The sequence below is a fragment of the Lissotriton vulgaris genome, chromosome 9 (assembly GCF_964263255.1).
Source record: "Lissotriton vulgaris chromosome 9, aLisVul1.2, whole genome shotgun sequence".
NCBI classification, from domain to species: domain Eukaryota; kingdom Metazoa; phylum Chordata; class Amphibia; order Caudata; family Salamandridae; genus Lissotriton; species Lissotriton vulgaris.
This window is the reverse complement of record NC_141697.1, coordinates 739288641-739300660: the sequence shown is the minus strand read 5'-3', so window position 1 is coordinate 739300660 and position 12020 is coordinate 739288641.

Genomic DNA, 12020 nt, shown 5'->3' with positions numbered 1-12020 from the left:
GTTTATAACCCTCTGGAATGGCCATCAATAGGTCATGGCCAGAAGACTCAGACGCCCTTGTTTCTGTGACAAGCATCCATTCCGGTTGCCTGTCTACCACAAATTCATGAAATGCAATATTGTTTTTAATAAGGGACCTGGCATTAATCAGAAAACCCTTCTTTATCGATAAGTTCTTAGAAGAAAAAGAATAATCTCTAGTAGCCGCTTTAAAAGGTGTAGGAGGTAGTATCACAGATTTACAAGTGTGACAGCGAGAAGAATGCAAAATACCTTCCGGAGTGAATCTATGGGTACAGGGTAAGCGGGGAGGTCTTAAAGCTAGAAAGTCAAAAGAAGAATAATAGTGACTTCCCACTGGTCGCATAGGAGAGAGTCCAGCGTCCAGCCCGTTCTCAGTGCGGACGGGCGCAGACGGGCTGAACTCTGGCGTAACTCCGGCGTCATTCCGGCGTCCCCGCTGCGCGTGACCGCTGCGCGTCAGCGTGACCTCCATTTAAAGGCTTCTAGCGTCCTTCTGACGATTAGAACGCCCGCTGTCCCCATGTTCACCCAAGATGTCCTCCAAGACCGGGATACACACCGGGGAAAGGGTCCGCCCAACAGCGGTGGGTTTGTTATGACATTTAAGGTGCAAGAGAGGGGGCGGGAAGTAAAAACAGGGTATTAATGCTCAAAATAAACTGCAAACAAAATAGTAAACAGGAGGATTTAAAAATCAGCGCGTGGCCGCTATTAAATCAGGGACCACCCGCAGTGTTAGGTAGTGCACGCAGATAGCCGAAATTACCAAGGCGCCTAAATTTTCCCTCTTTTAAGGGCGTCTAGCGTCCTTCTGACTAGAACGCTCGCTGTCCCCACGTTCAACAAAAGCAGAAAACAGACACTCCAATTGCTGTCACTCCTTTGAGGGTTGTGATGTGCAAAGGATATATGGTGGTGGAGCATTGTCTTGGAAAGTCCATGACAAGGGACTCGTTATACTTTAAGCACCTACCTCGACGGTCATCAGCTCCTGCAATCATGAATGAGGTGACCCCGCCTGACAGTCAGGATCAACCATCAGAATCTGTGCCATCGGTTCACAATCAAAGTGCACCTCAACAGTGGCGGCTCCCCCATTGGGGCGTGAGGGTGTTGCCCCATTGCTTTCTGGCAGTGCAAGAAGGCAGAAACATAAATGGTAATAAATACCATTTTATGTTTCTGCTTTTCACACTGCGAGAATGCAGAAGTGCCTGGTTGGGGGTGGGCGGTCCTGCTCGAGGGCAGGGGGAAGTGGCTTGCTCACTGTTGTGGGTATTGACTGTTTGGTCGGCCCTTGGGCGACCAAACAGTCAATATCCACAACAGTGGGCAAGCCACTCTCCCCATGCCCTCGAGCAGGACCGCCCACTCTCCCTTTTGCTCTATCTAGGCAGCATCCCTTTAAGCGTTGCAAAGTCTATCACTGACCTGGTGTCTGGTGCACGTGGCTCGCTTTTGGACCAGCCATTCAGAGCCGACCTAATTAGGAATGATTTGGTGGGAGCTAACTGCCCCTCAACCTAGCATGGTGGCTGATAGCTGACAGGTGACCCGCCACCCAAGTTTGAGACTTCCCCTGATCTTTAGCCCACATGATGAAATCCTGAGTCCGGGTCTCCAGAGGGGGCCTCTCTTGTTCCTAATCCCCGGTTACTGCGCAAAACTTCTCCACACCCGCCCGGTACTGCTTGATAGTCCATGGTGCCAAGGCCAGCTCACCTAGCCCCATCAACCGCCTTTCAGATTCAGTAGGAACCACAGATGTGCTGGGAAGGGGGTCATCACTTCCCTCGCTCGTGGCCACGCCTCCCAAAACCTGTGCCACTGAAAGCGAGAAAGAGCATCAACCACTATGTTCTGCACCCCTTGAATATGCTGCACTCTACACTCAACATTGTTCACCAGGCACACCCTCACCAGTTCCCTGAGTAGGCACAAGCCCAGCGGGCAGGACGCTGAATGTGTATTGATGGCCTGCACTACCGCTAAATTGTCTGACCAAAACAAGACCCTACGAGCAGCCAGCGCCGCTAGCCGGAGGTGGAACGCCACTACTATCGGGAAGACTTCTAGGACAGTAATGTTCGCTGTTATCTTTTTCTTACGCCACACATTTGGCCAACCCTGCGTGCACCACTCCGTGTCCAGGATGACACCAAAGCACTCTCTTCCTGACGCATCTGTGAACATGACGAGTTTGGGAGACCCCGCCCAAGGCGCCCTCCACACCACAGAACCGTTAAAGTCTTCCAAGAAGTTTTCCCACATCTTCAAGCCCTCCTTCATCCCCCTACTGAGTCTGACTAAGTGGTAGCTTCTGTTGACTTTCGCCAATGCCCTGGCCATTCTGCGAGCAAAGACCCTTCCTGCTGGTATGATTCTGGTGGCGAAGTTAATTTTGCCCAGTAGTCCCTGCAAGCAGCCCAGCGTCACCTTCTCCTGCCCCAAAGCGGCCTGGATGTTCTGCGCCAGGTCCAGGACCTTGTCTGCCGGTAACCTGGACACGCCCTCCACAGTGTCGATTTCAATACCTAAAAAGGTCAATACTTGCGCCGGACCCAACGTCTTACCAGGTGCCAGGGTGACCCCTAGGAGCGTAGTCAGTGACTCAAAATCTCGTAGTGCCTCGCTACACTCCTGTGACCCATCACCCCCTATGAACAGGAAGTCATCCAAGTAGTGCAACACACCTCTGACCCCATAGCTTGACTGAAGAGTCCACTGAAGGAAGCTGCTGAACGCCTCGAAGTACGCGCATGACACTGCACAACCCATTGGTATGCATCAATCGTAAAAGTACTGGCCATCCAGCTTGAAATCTAGCCGATGTTGGCTGCTGGGATGCACTGGTAGCAACCGGAAAGCCGACTCAATGTTTGCCCTGGCTAATCATGCCCCATTGCCAGCCCTCCTGACTAAATCTAACGCCACGTCCAGTGTACAGTACATGACGGTGCAAGCGCCCTCCTCCAAACCATGGTTGACAGAGGCCCCCTCGGGGTGAGAGAGGTTGTGGATTAATCTGAAAGTCCCAGGCTCTTTCTTTGGTACCACTCCCAGAGGAGACACCGAAAAATTGTCCAGCAGTGGCCTAGCGAACGGGCCAGCCACTCTCCTCAACAACCTCTCATTCTCTACTTTGGCTCTGACCATAACCGGCTTATATTTAGCTGACCTGAGATTGTCCGCCTCCCTGGGACCCTCTGGTCCCACATAAGGTATTCTGAAACCCTTGCTAAATCCATCCAGCAGCAACTGACGGTCCCGCATGAGCGGGTATTTCCTCAAGAGGGGCAGCATGTTTGACATGATCACTTGTGAGGGTCCCTTCACTGCGCCTGCACTAACAGGGACCAACGTGAAGGACTGGGTTATTTAAGACCCAGCGGTGCCAGGGGACAACACCTGAAACCTTCGTGGGTAACCTGCTCCGGCGTACGAATGACAGAGACACGGGACAATTCCTTCGGCGTCAAAGATTCAAGGTTTATTTACTGCAGGGAAACACAGAAGTCACAGGAAGTACAACGAGTGTAGTTCGGGGAGACTGCTTCAAATTGGTTCTGTGGATCGCTCCTTTTATACATAATTCTCCCATAGGTTTACATGGTACACAAAGGTTCACGACTTGGTTCCCACAATTATCCCCGAGAGGGGTCGCTTTGGTCACTTTGATACATTCAAGGTCCGGAACATAAGTGCGGAAACATTTGGCGGTTCCCAACTGTAAAAACCCATCTTCCCTCTATTAGTACATTCCATTTAGCAGTAAAACAGATCGAAGAAGGAACAGGAACAGGTGTAGAGGAAGATGGAGACAGTGGGGAGATTGGAAAGGGTGTAAAAGGGGAGGTATCGGGAAACATGAGCTACAGGCATCAAAGGGACGTGCCTAATGAGATGCACGGCTGAGTCAATAAACCGGCACGGCGAGATGAGCCTCGAGCGGGGCCATCTGCCTTACAGTATCATCCCCCTCATCATAAAGACACTTTCAAAGGACATGTGTCTTCCGCAGATATCTTGGGAATCCCAGGGTCGCGAAACGGACAACGTCCGCTCGCTGGCTACTTGAGGGCAAGAAACAAAATGGATGCCGTATCTAAGATGGAACCCGTGGGTACAGATGAAAAACCCACGTAACAAACGAACGGTTTAAGTTAGCACAGCGAAACTGCGCACACTTACTAAACTCGTCATTTGCGGTTCGTAGATACCAGACTCGACCATATTCGTGCGAGTCGAAAACACCACTTACAATTGTCACGGAACCTCAGACGCTCCTTTTGCCCTCATGTAGGCAAGCACTAGTCGGAATCATACTCGATATTCATCAGACCATCTAGATGTTGCTGTAACATAGCTCTGTCCAACCGAGTTCTTTTGGTAACAGGTGGCTGTCTTATACACGTTGTAGCGCAAAGGCCACATAAGGCAGGACCACACTGCACACAAAGGCAACACGTGAACAGGAACGCCACAACAACTCCGATAATCATCAGAATCTTCCAACCCCAAGTCGACATCAGGCCCCAAAACCATCCAAGTAGCGTCCAATCCCCTACATCCACGTGTATGGATTCAGAGATCTTATGCAACTTTGAGATGGCTTGATAGACAGTCGGAGCGTTATCCGGAATGAAAATACAGCAGCTCGAATGGATCACCTTACATACCCCACCTCGATCTGCTAAGATCACGTCTAAAACCATACGGTTTTGTAACGTCATAAGTCTATCCGCCTGAAGTTCTGTGGTGATATTACCAAGGGCACTGGCAGTAATATTAGCTGTTGATTCTACCACTCGAGTCAACTGTCTCAGGTTCCTACTATTAACCATAGGCCCCCAAAACGGGAGGAAACCCTTGAAAAAGTCTCCTGCCTCTTGACCGGCAGTATCCTCTTCGCTAATTACGCCTCTCACAACTCTAGTTTTGTGATAGTCTGCGTCTACAGTGAACGTCGGAGGCAACAGATTTGCAATAAAACATGAGCCCACAAAGTCGGAGGGCAACCATGCATACGCACGATCATGGCAGACAAAGTATGTACCCTTGGCAGCCAGAAACACAGGGGACAAGACCATCGGCAGAATGTAATTTTCAGTGCAAGCACTTTCTCCAAGTCGGGCTTTCGATCTTCGGCCACGACCCATTAAACAAAAATTACCAATGTGGGGTACGACCCATATCGGAGGCGAGCCTTTAAGCTGTTTATCACTCGTGAGCGCACTATACTCAACCTTACTCAGGACCCTATAGGCTTGTACCTCTTCCTCTGGGATGAGCGACGGCTCATAGATATCTTTATCTAAGTCCTCTATCGCTATGGACAAAGGCTTATAATACGAGCCAAGGCCAAAGTAGGGAGAACGTGGCTCTCGACTGGGGTGAGAATCTAGTGCGCTTCGAAACATTGTTTGAAATGCTCGAGCTGAACCCTGGGAACTATACGGTAAGACCAGATATGGAATTCCCTTATCCGTGGTATGTGGCATTAATCCACACACCCAACAATTAGTAGTATTAACCACTAACTGGTGCTGGTGAAGGAGCTGAATAAAGGAATTATTGCGGAATTCTGCACGTCTAGCCTGCTCGTGTTCGGGTAAGATATGAAAAGAATGAGGAGATGCAGTGGAGGTAAGTGTAGGGTCAGAAGTAGGAGTAGGTATGGCAGAAGGTAAGAAGTACGACATCATGTAATACACCCCACCCGCCAATAGTGCAGAAACAATCAGAAGCAGTACGAATATTTGAAACATAAAACATTTGGTACGAGTAAGTTGTTGTGACTTGAACCTTTGCGCCTGAGCTTCTTCCAAGTCCATCAGCTTTGAAAACGCCATCCCCTATGACCGTCCGCAACGTTTCTTGACGCACTTCGTTCTGTGTAGCAGTAGTCAATCCCTAGGAGTTCCCAGGTACCGACGGTCTTTAACCTAGCGTCAAGACCTGCTAACCAGAAGGAAGTACACGCGCGGCCCTACGGCCTTTATTCACAATGTATACGTAAAATGTCTCTCAGCTGTGGAAGCAAAAATACATGTGGAACGAAACTGATGTAAATATATAATTTACCGTCGAAATTTCTATGCAGGTAAGTACTTAATCAATAATAACTCAAGTCGGAAAGAAAGAACCAGAGTCCGTGGTGTTAGAGTTCTTAGGGGTTTTATTCCTCAAAAAGGAATGGTCAAGACCAGAATATCATGTTCTTCCCACCACAGGGGTGGAAGAAGGGATAGAGCGCTACATTTTATTGACAGTACATAGCTTATATACTTAATTCATGTCATAGAAAACAATACAGTAGGCGTAACAGCTATATATATATATATACAACAATAATTACAATGATACGGGTGTTCAGACTGATCGTGGAAAACGGGATAATGCAATTGTCAAGGGGCAGAATGGAATATTTTATTTGTCCTTAGTGCTGGAACGCAAAAAGTATCGAGTTTTCCCAGGACGTGTATGTTCATCAAACAAGGGATCCGATGAGAGAACAAAGTCCTGTTGATCAGCCGAATGTTCTGGTCTCGAGTCTTTTGATGACAAATGTTCAACAGTGTCTTTCTGCTGCACTGAGGATTCTCCGACAGGTTGTGCGTCGCTAAAAGGTACAAACTCCGGCAATCCTTCGGATTCAGATGAAGCAATGCCCCTCCTCACCCACGAGTCTGCCGGTAAAGGAATAGGAACTTTCTTCGTATGGGTGGCATGCACCCAATTTTTCCGGCCCTCTAAACGAACGGCAGTCCTCGTGGCAAGGATGACCTGGTAGGGTCCAGTAAACCGGGGTTCCAAGTTCTTCTTGCGGGCAAAATTTCTTGTTACCACCCAGTCTCCAGGCTGGAGCTGGTGGCCTGGACCCTCCGTCTGCGTCGGCAATGCTTCGTAAACCTGTTGGTGAATTAACCTCAGTTTAGCAGTCAGATCATGAAGATAGTCAATCAACATTGGGTATTCAAGACTGGAGAACACACCCGGTCTAGGGACCCCCCACACATTCGCAGGACGACCGAACACTATTTCATAGGGGCTAAGCCCTACTCGGGAGTGCACGGTTGCCCTAGTTGATAACAAAGCTAAGGGTAAAGCATCAGGCCACGAAAGACCAGTCGTAGCCTGAATCTTCGCTAGCTTCAGTTTAAGGGTGCCATTATACCCTTCAACCAAACCAGCTGACTGGGGATGATTGGCGCTGTGGAATTTTTGATTAATTCCAAGGCCCTTACACACACTCTTCATCACACTCCCCACAAACTCACTTCCGTTATCCGACCATACAATTCGAGGCATTCCATACCGAGGAAAGTATTCCTTCAGTAGGATTTTTGCAGTAGACAAAGCAGTGTTGTCTTTGAGGGGATAGGCTTCAATCCATCGGGAGAACGCGCAAACCACAACTAAAACGTATTTCAGGTTATTGCATCGCTCCATATGGATGAAGTCTAATTGGATCACCTCAAAGGGACATGAAGGGGGAGCAAAGTGTCCAGGAGGAGTTGGGGTTCCCTTACCAGGATTGTACAACATACATACCATACAATTCTTAACCAATCGTTCAGCACATTTCGTGATACCATCATTCTTCCACACAGGGGACAGCAACTTACAAATACCTTTCACGCTAATATGTGCTAACCCATGCGCCATTGTCACAACAGCCAGCACATACGCATCCGGTAACATCCATCTCTTATGTTCCGACAAATCAACCCAACAACCATTCACATCCAACTTTCCCCTACTTTCTTTCCACTTCGTCTTTTCAGTCTCGGTGGCCTCATTCTGAATTGCTTTCACACTCTCGATAGTGTCCTCACACATACTCGATTCTGTAGGCCACCTAACCGAACTCGTCACATACATTCGAGTGCTAAGGTTCCGGGCAGTCTCCTTAGCAATCTCATCCGCAAATGCATTACCACAACCAACATCATCCGTCACCTTACGATGTGCACTACATTTAACAATCGCTACCTGCTTAGGCAACGTAAGTGCATCCAAAAGATCATTCACAAGCTGTCCGTGCTGAATCTTCGTACCATGCGATGTCATAAAACCTCTCTCTCTCCACAACCGTCCAAAATTATGAGCGACACCAAACGCATATTGGCTGTCGGTAAACACATTCACACGTTTCCCTTTCGCTAACACACATGCTCTAGTTAGAGCGATCAGCTCTGCAGCCTGGGCAGAGTTCTGATTCAATCTCGCAGTTTCCACAACAGTATTCAAAGTCACAACAGCATACGCAGTAGTCACATCACCATTCGGCAATTTAAAACATGAACCATCCACATACAACGTTCCGTCTGGATTTTCCAAAGGAGTGTTTTTAAGGTCCACTCTACCTTTTGTTTCCTCTTCGGTCCTCAAATAGCAATCATGGGCTGCTATTTCATCTGACTCTGTGCTAATGGGTAACAAAGTTGCCGGGTTCAGAACATTACAACGTTTTATCTGAATGTGGCTTGCCAACAGCGTCAACTCGTACCCAGACAACCTCGCACTCGTCAAGTGCTGAGTTTTCGTACGATTCAAAAGAGTGTCGACTGCATGCAGAACCATCACCGTAAGCATATTATCCATGACCAATCCTGCTGATTGTCGGATGGACACCGCAGCTGCCGCTGTTGCTCTCAAACAACTCGGCAATGCTCTAGCTACCGGGTCCAAGGTCGAGGAAAAATATGCACATGGACGTTGTTTACCACCAAAAGGTTGCGTCAAGACACTCAAAGCACAACCTTCCCTCTCGTGAACATATAATGTAAACGGCTTGCTGTAGTCAGGGGTACCTAACACAGGAGCCGAACACAATGAGTCACGTAATTCAGAAAAACTTTTCTGACATTCTTCCGTCCATGGTAAAGGAGTTGAAACATCCTTGCACGTAAGAGCCACCAATGGTTTCGCTAGCAATGAAAAATTTGGAATCCATTGCCTGCAATACGACGTGATACCTAGAAAGGCACGCACATCTCGTTGGGTTGTTGGCACAGTCATTCGCGCAATTGCTGCAATTCTCTCTGGGGTCAACCGCCTTCCCTCCTTTGACAATAAGTGACCTAAATAGGTTACTTCTTGACAACAATATTGGAGTTTAGAAGGTGACACCTTGTGATGTAAGTCACAGAGATGTTGCAGCAACGACACCGTAGCAATTTTGCAAATGTCCTGAGTATCTGCAGCCACCAATAAGTCATCGACATATTGGATTAAGGCCGCACCAGCCGGCAACGAAAACGCATCCAGTTGACCCTTCAAGGCTTGACTGTAAATCGATGGACTTTCACAGTAGCCCTGAGGAGCGCGTTTAAACCGGAAGCTACGTCCACCAAGAGAGAAACCGAAAAGGTCTCTGCTCTCTTCTGCAATTGGAATGCTGAAAAACGCATTCTTCAAATCGATCACCGAAAACCAAGATGCAGAAGCTGGAATCAGAGTCAGTAGCGCCGTGATGTCAGGCACAACAGGAAACTGAGGAATCACAATTTTATTTACCTCCCGTAAATCGATAACAAAATGATAAACAGGTGGTTTTGAGGGATCAGTACGTTTTAGAATGGGCAGTACAGGGCTGTTGCACACGTTTCCCCGTGTTTCTTCAATAACGTCTTTGTCGATCAAATCATAAATGATCGCTAACAATGCTCGTTCACCATCAAGAGAGATTCGATACTGGGGAATACGTGGCAACCGTACATTAGATTTCAGCTGAACAACATAAGGGGAAATGTCAAGCAGGCCCACGTCGTTGGGACCTGTTGCCCACAAAGATGCAGGCAGAGAACTCAATTCCGGTGGAAGCTTATCGAGAGACAAGTACATAGGAGAGACAACCCTCTCTCCTAAAGTAAGCTTTACACCCGCAGGAGAACAATACAGAGTTGCATACAAACGTTTTAGCAAATCCAGGCCCAAAAGATTTTCACCACAACCAGTAGTTAAAATCAACGGAGCTTGAAGCTCACGAGGCCCAATTGTAAGGGGCAAAGGGCGTGAAACTGGATTGCTAACAGGGGCGCCAGAGAATCCAACGGAAACATTTTTTAAGCCAGACAAAGGTGCGCCAGGGAGTTTCGAATGCATTATGGAACTTTTCGCTGCACCAGTGTCCAACAGAAAAGGCTCAACGACGCCCGATGTAGCAACTGCGACGTAAGGCCCTCTCTGATCAACCGGAACTGATACCACTCCCTCTCCTTGTCTATGGCTGTCCTAGTAATTACTGTCGTCATTTTCCTGATCGACGTAATAATCATCTACATTGTACTGCGCAGATCGTCCTTGCGATGATCCGCGATGATCAAAACAGTTATTGGAATTGGATGAGTTATCTGAACGATCATTTTGAACACCACGACCCCTACCGCGTGATGTCTGCTGCGACCCACCACGACCTCCTCTAGATGAGTTACCGCTGTTACGATCGTTTAGAACGGAACAATTGAATTTTAAATGACCCTCCTGTCTACAATAGGCACACTGATTGTACCCTAACGAAGATCTTTGGGAAGAGGAGTCATTTCGAGGTTGGGACCTATTTGATTGCGACTGCGGTCTATTTTGCTGCGAAGCATTCTGATTCGAACGCGGGGGATACGCCTGCTGTAACAACACTTTAGTTTTGAGTTCTTTCGTCTTTTTATCGGCGCGGTCGTTCTCCTCTTTTTCTCTGTTCTCATAATACTGTGCCGTAGCCAATATTTGAGCCGAGGTAGAAACGGCCCACGCACTCTCAGAGTTTTTTAACTTATTGCTCAAGTCGGGCAATAAGTTAGAGACAAATTTGTCCACGAACAACCGTTGACCACCCTCAGTGCTCATATCCTGACCACTGTGATCGATGAATGCCTCCTCAAATCTCGTAAAAAATCAGAGACACTCTCGTCCTTTTTCTGTTTACAAGCTGACAATTTGTCCCAGTTCACCCTCATAGCTGGCATAAGTGTTTTCATTAAGGTAATTATTCTTTGAGGGAGAGCAGTAATGAGCTGTTCAGGCTTAGCCCCGCCAGTTTGCAACCCATCCACCGCTACAATGGCAGCCCAATCACCACCTAATTCATTTGCGTGATTTTCCTGACGAATCTTAGCCCATACCGGTTGAGGTACGACATTGCCGAACAGCATGTCGATATCGGCAAGATTCATTATCGTAGCATCTACAAGCTGCGACAATTCTTTATAATACCCTGCAGGATTTTTGCGAGGGTCAGGCAAAGATTGCTTCACCTGTAACACTTCCGATCGTTTCCATGGGAGATGTATCCATACTCTCTGGAAATGTGCCGGGATCGGTGGAGCAGCACCAGCGTCGCCTGGCATCCAAACTGGTGGAACTTCACGCATGGGAAACTGCCCAGACGGATCTAACTGCCTCTCAACGTCCTCAACAAACAAAGCTTGAGGTATAGGAGCGGGACGGAAAGATAACAACCGTTCAACAGCACGTCGAACATTAGTATCCACTATCAGTCCATTCGAGAACTGAAGCTGTAGATCAGACAAAGCGGTCAACACCTCGTCAGGTGCATCGGCCGATATCTGATCACGCAGAACCTTGCACATTTCTTCGAACACGTACCATTGTGTCGGTACATTGAATTGGCAAAACGTATCAAGTACAGCACGTGGAGGATTTCTAAGAGGGTGCGTCATCCAACCCATCGCCATATTATATAGCGCAGCACGTTCCCTGTTACCGGGAAGCTGACTACGTCTCTGAGGACCATCTGAACCAGCGGACCCAAAAACGGGTCCGAGAGAATGGAAAAAACTAGCCGCAACAGGAGAAGTACGACTACGAGTAGACGGAGAAGTATAGCACAAAGGACTAACAAGAGAAGGAGTAAAGACAGAAGAAGCAACAAGAGTAAGTAAAGCAGGAGCAGTAGCGGGAGCAGGAGTATGTGGAAGCAGAGGAGCAGTAGGAATAGCAATAGGCAAAGGAGCGGGAACAGTCGGAAGAACGGG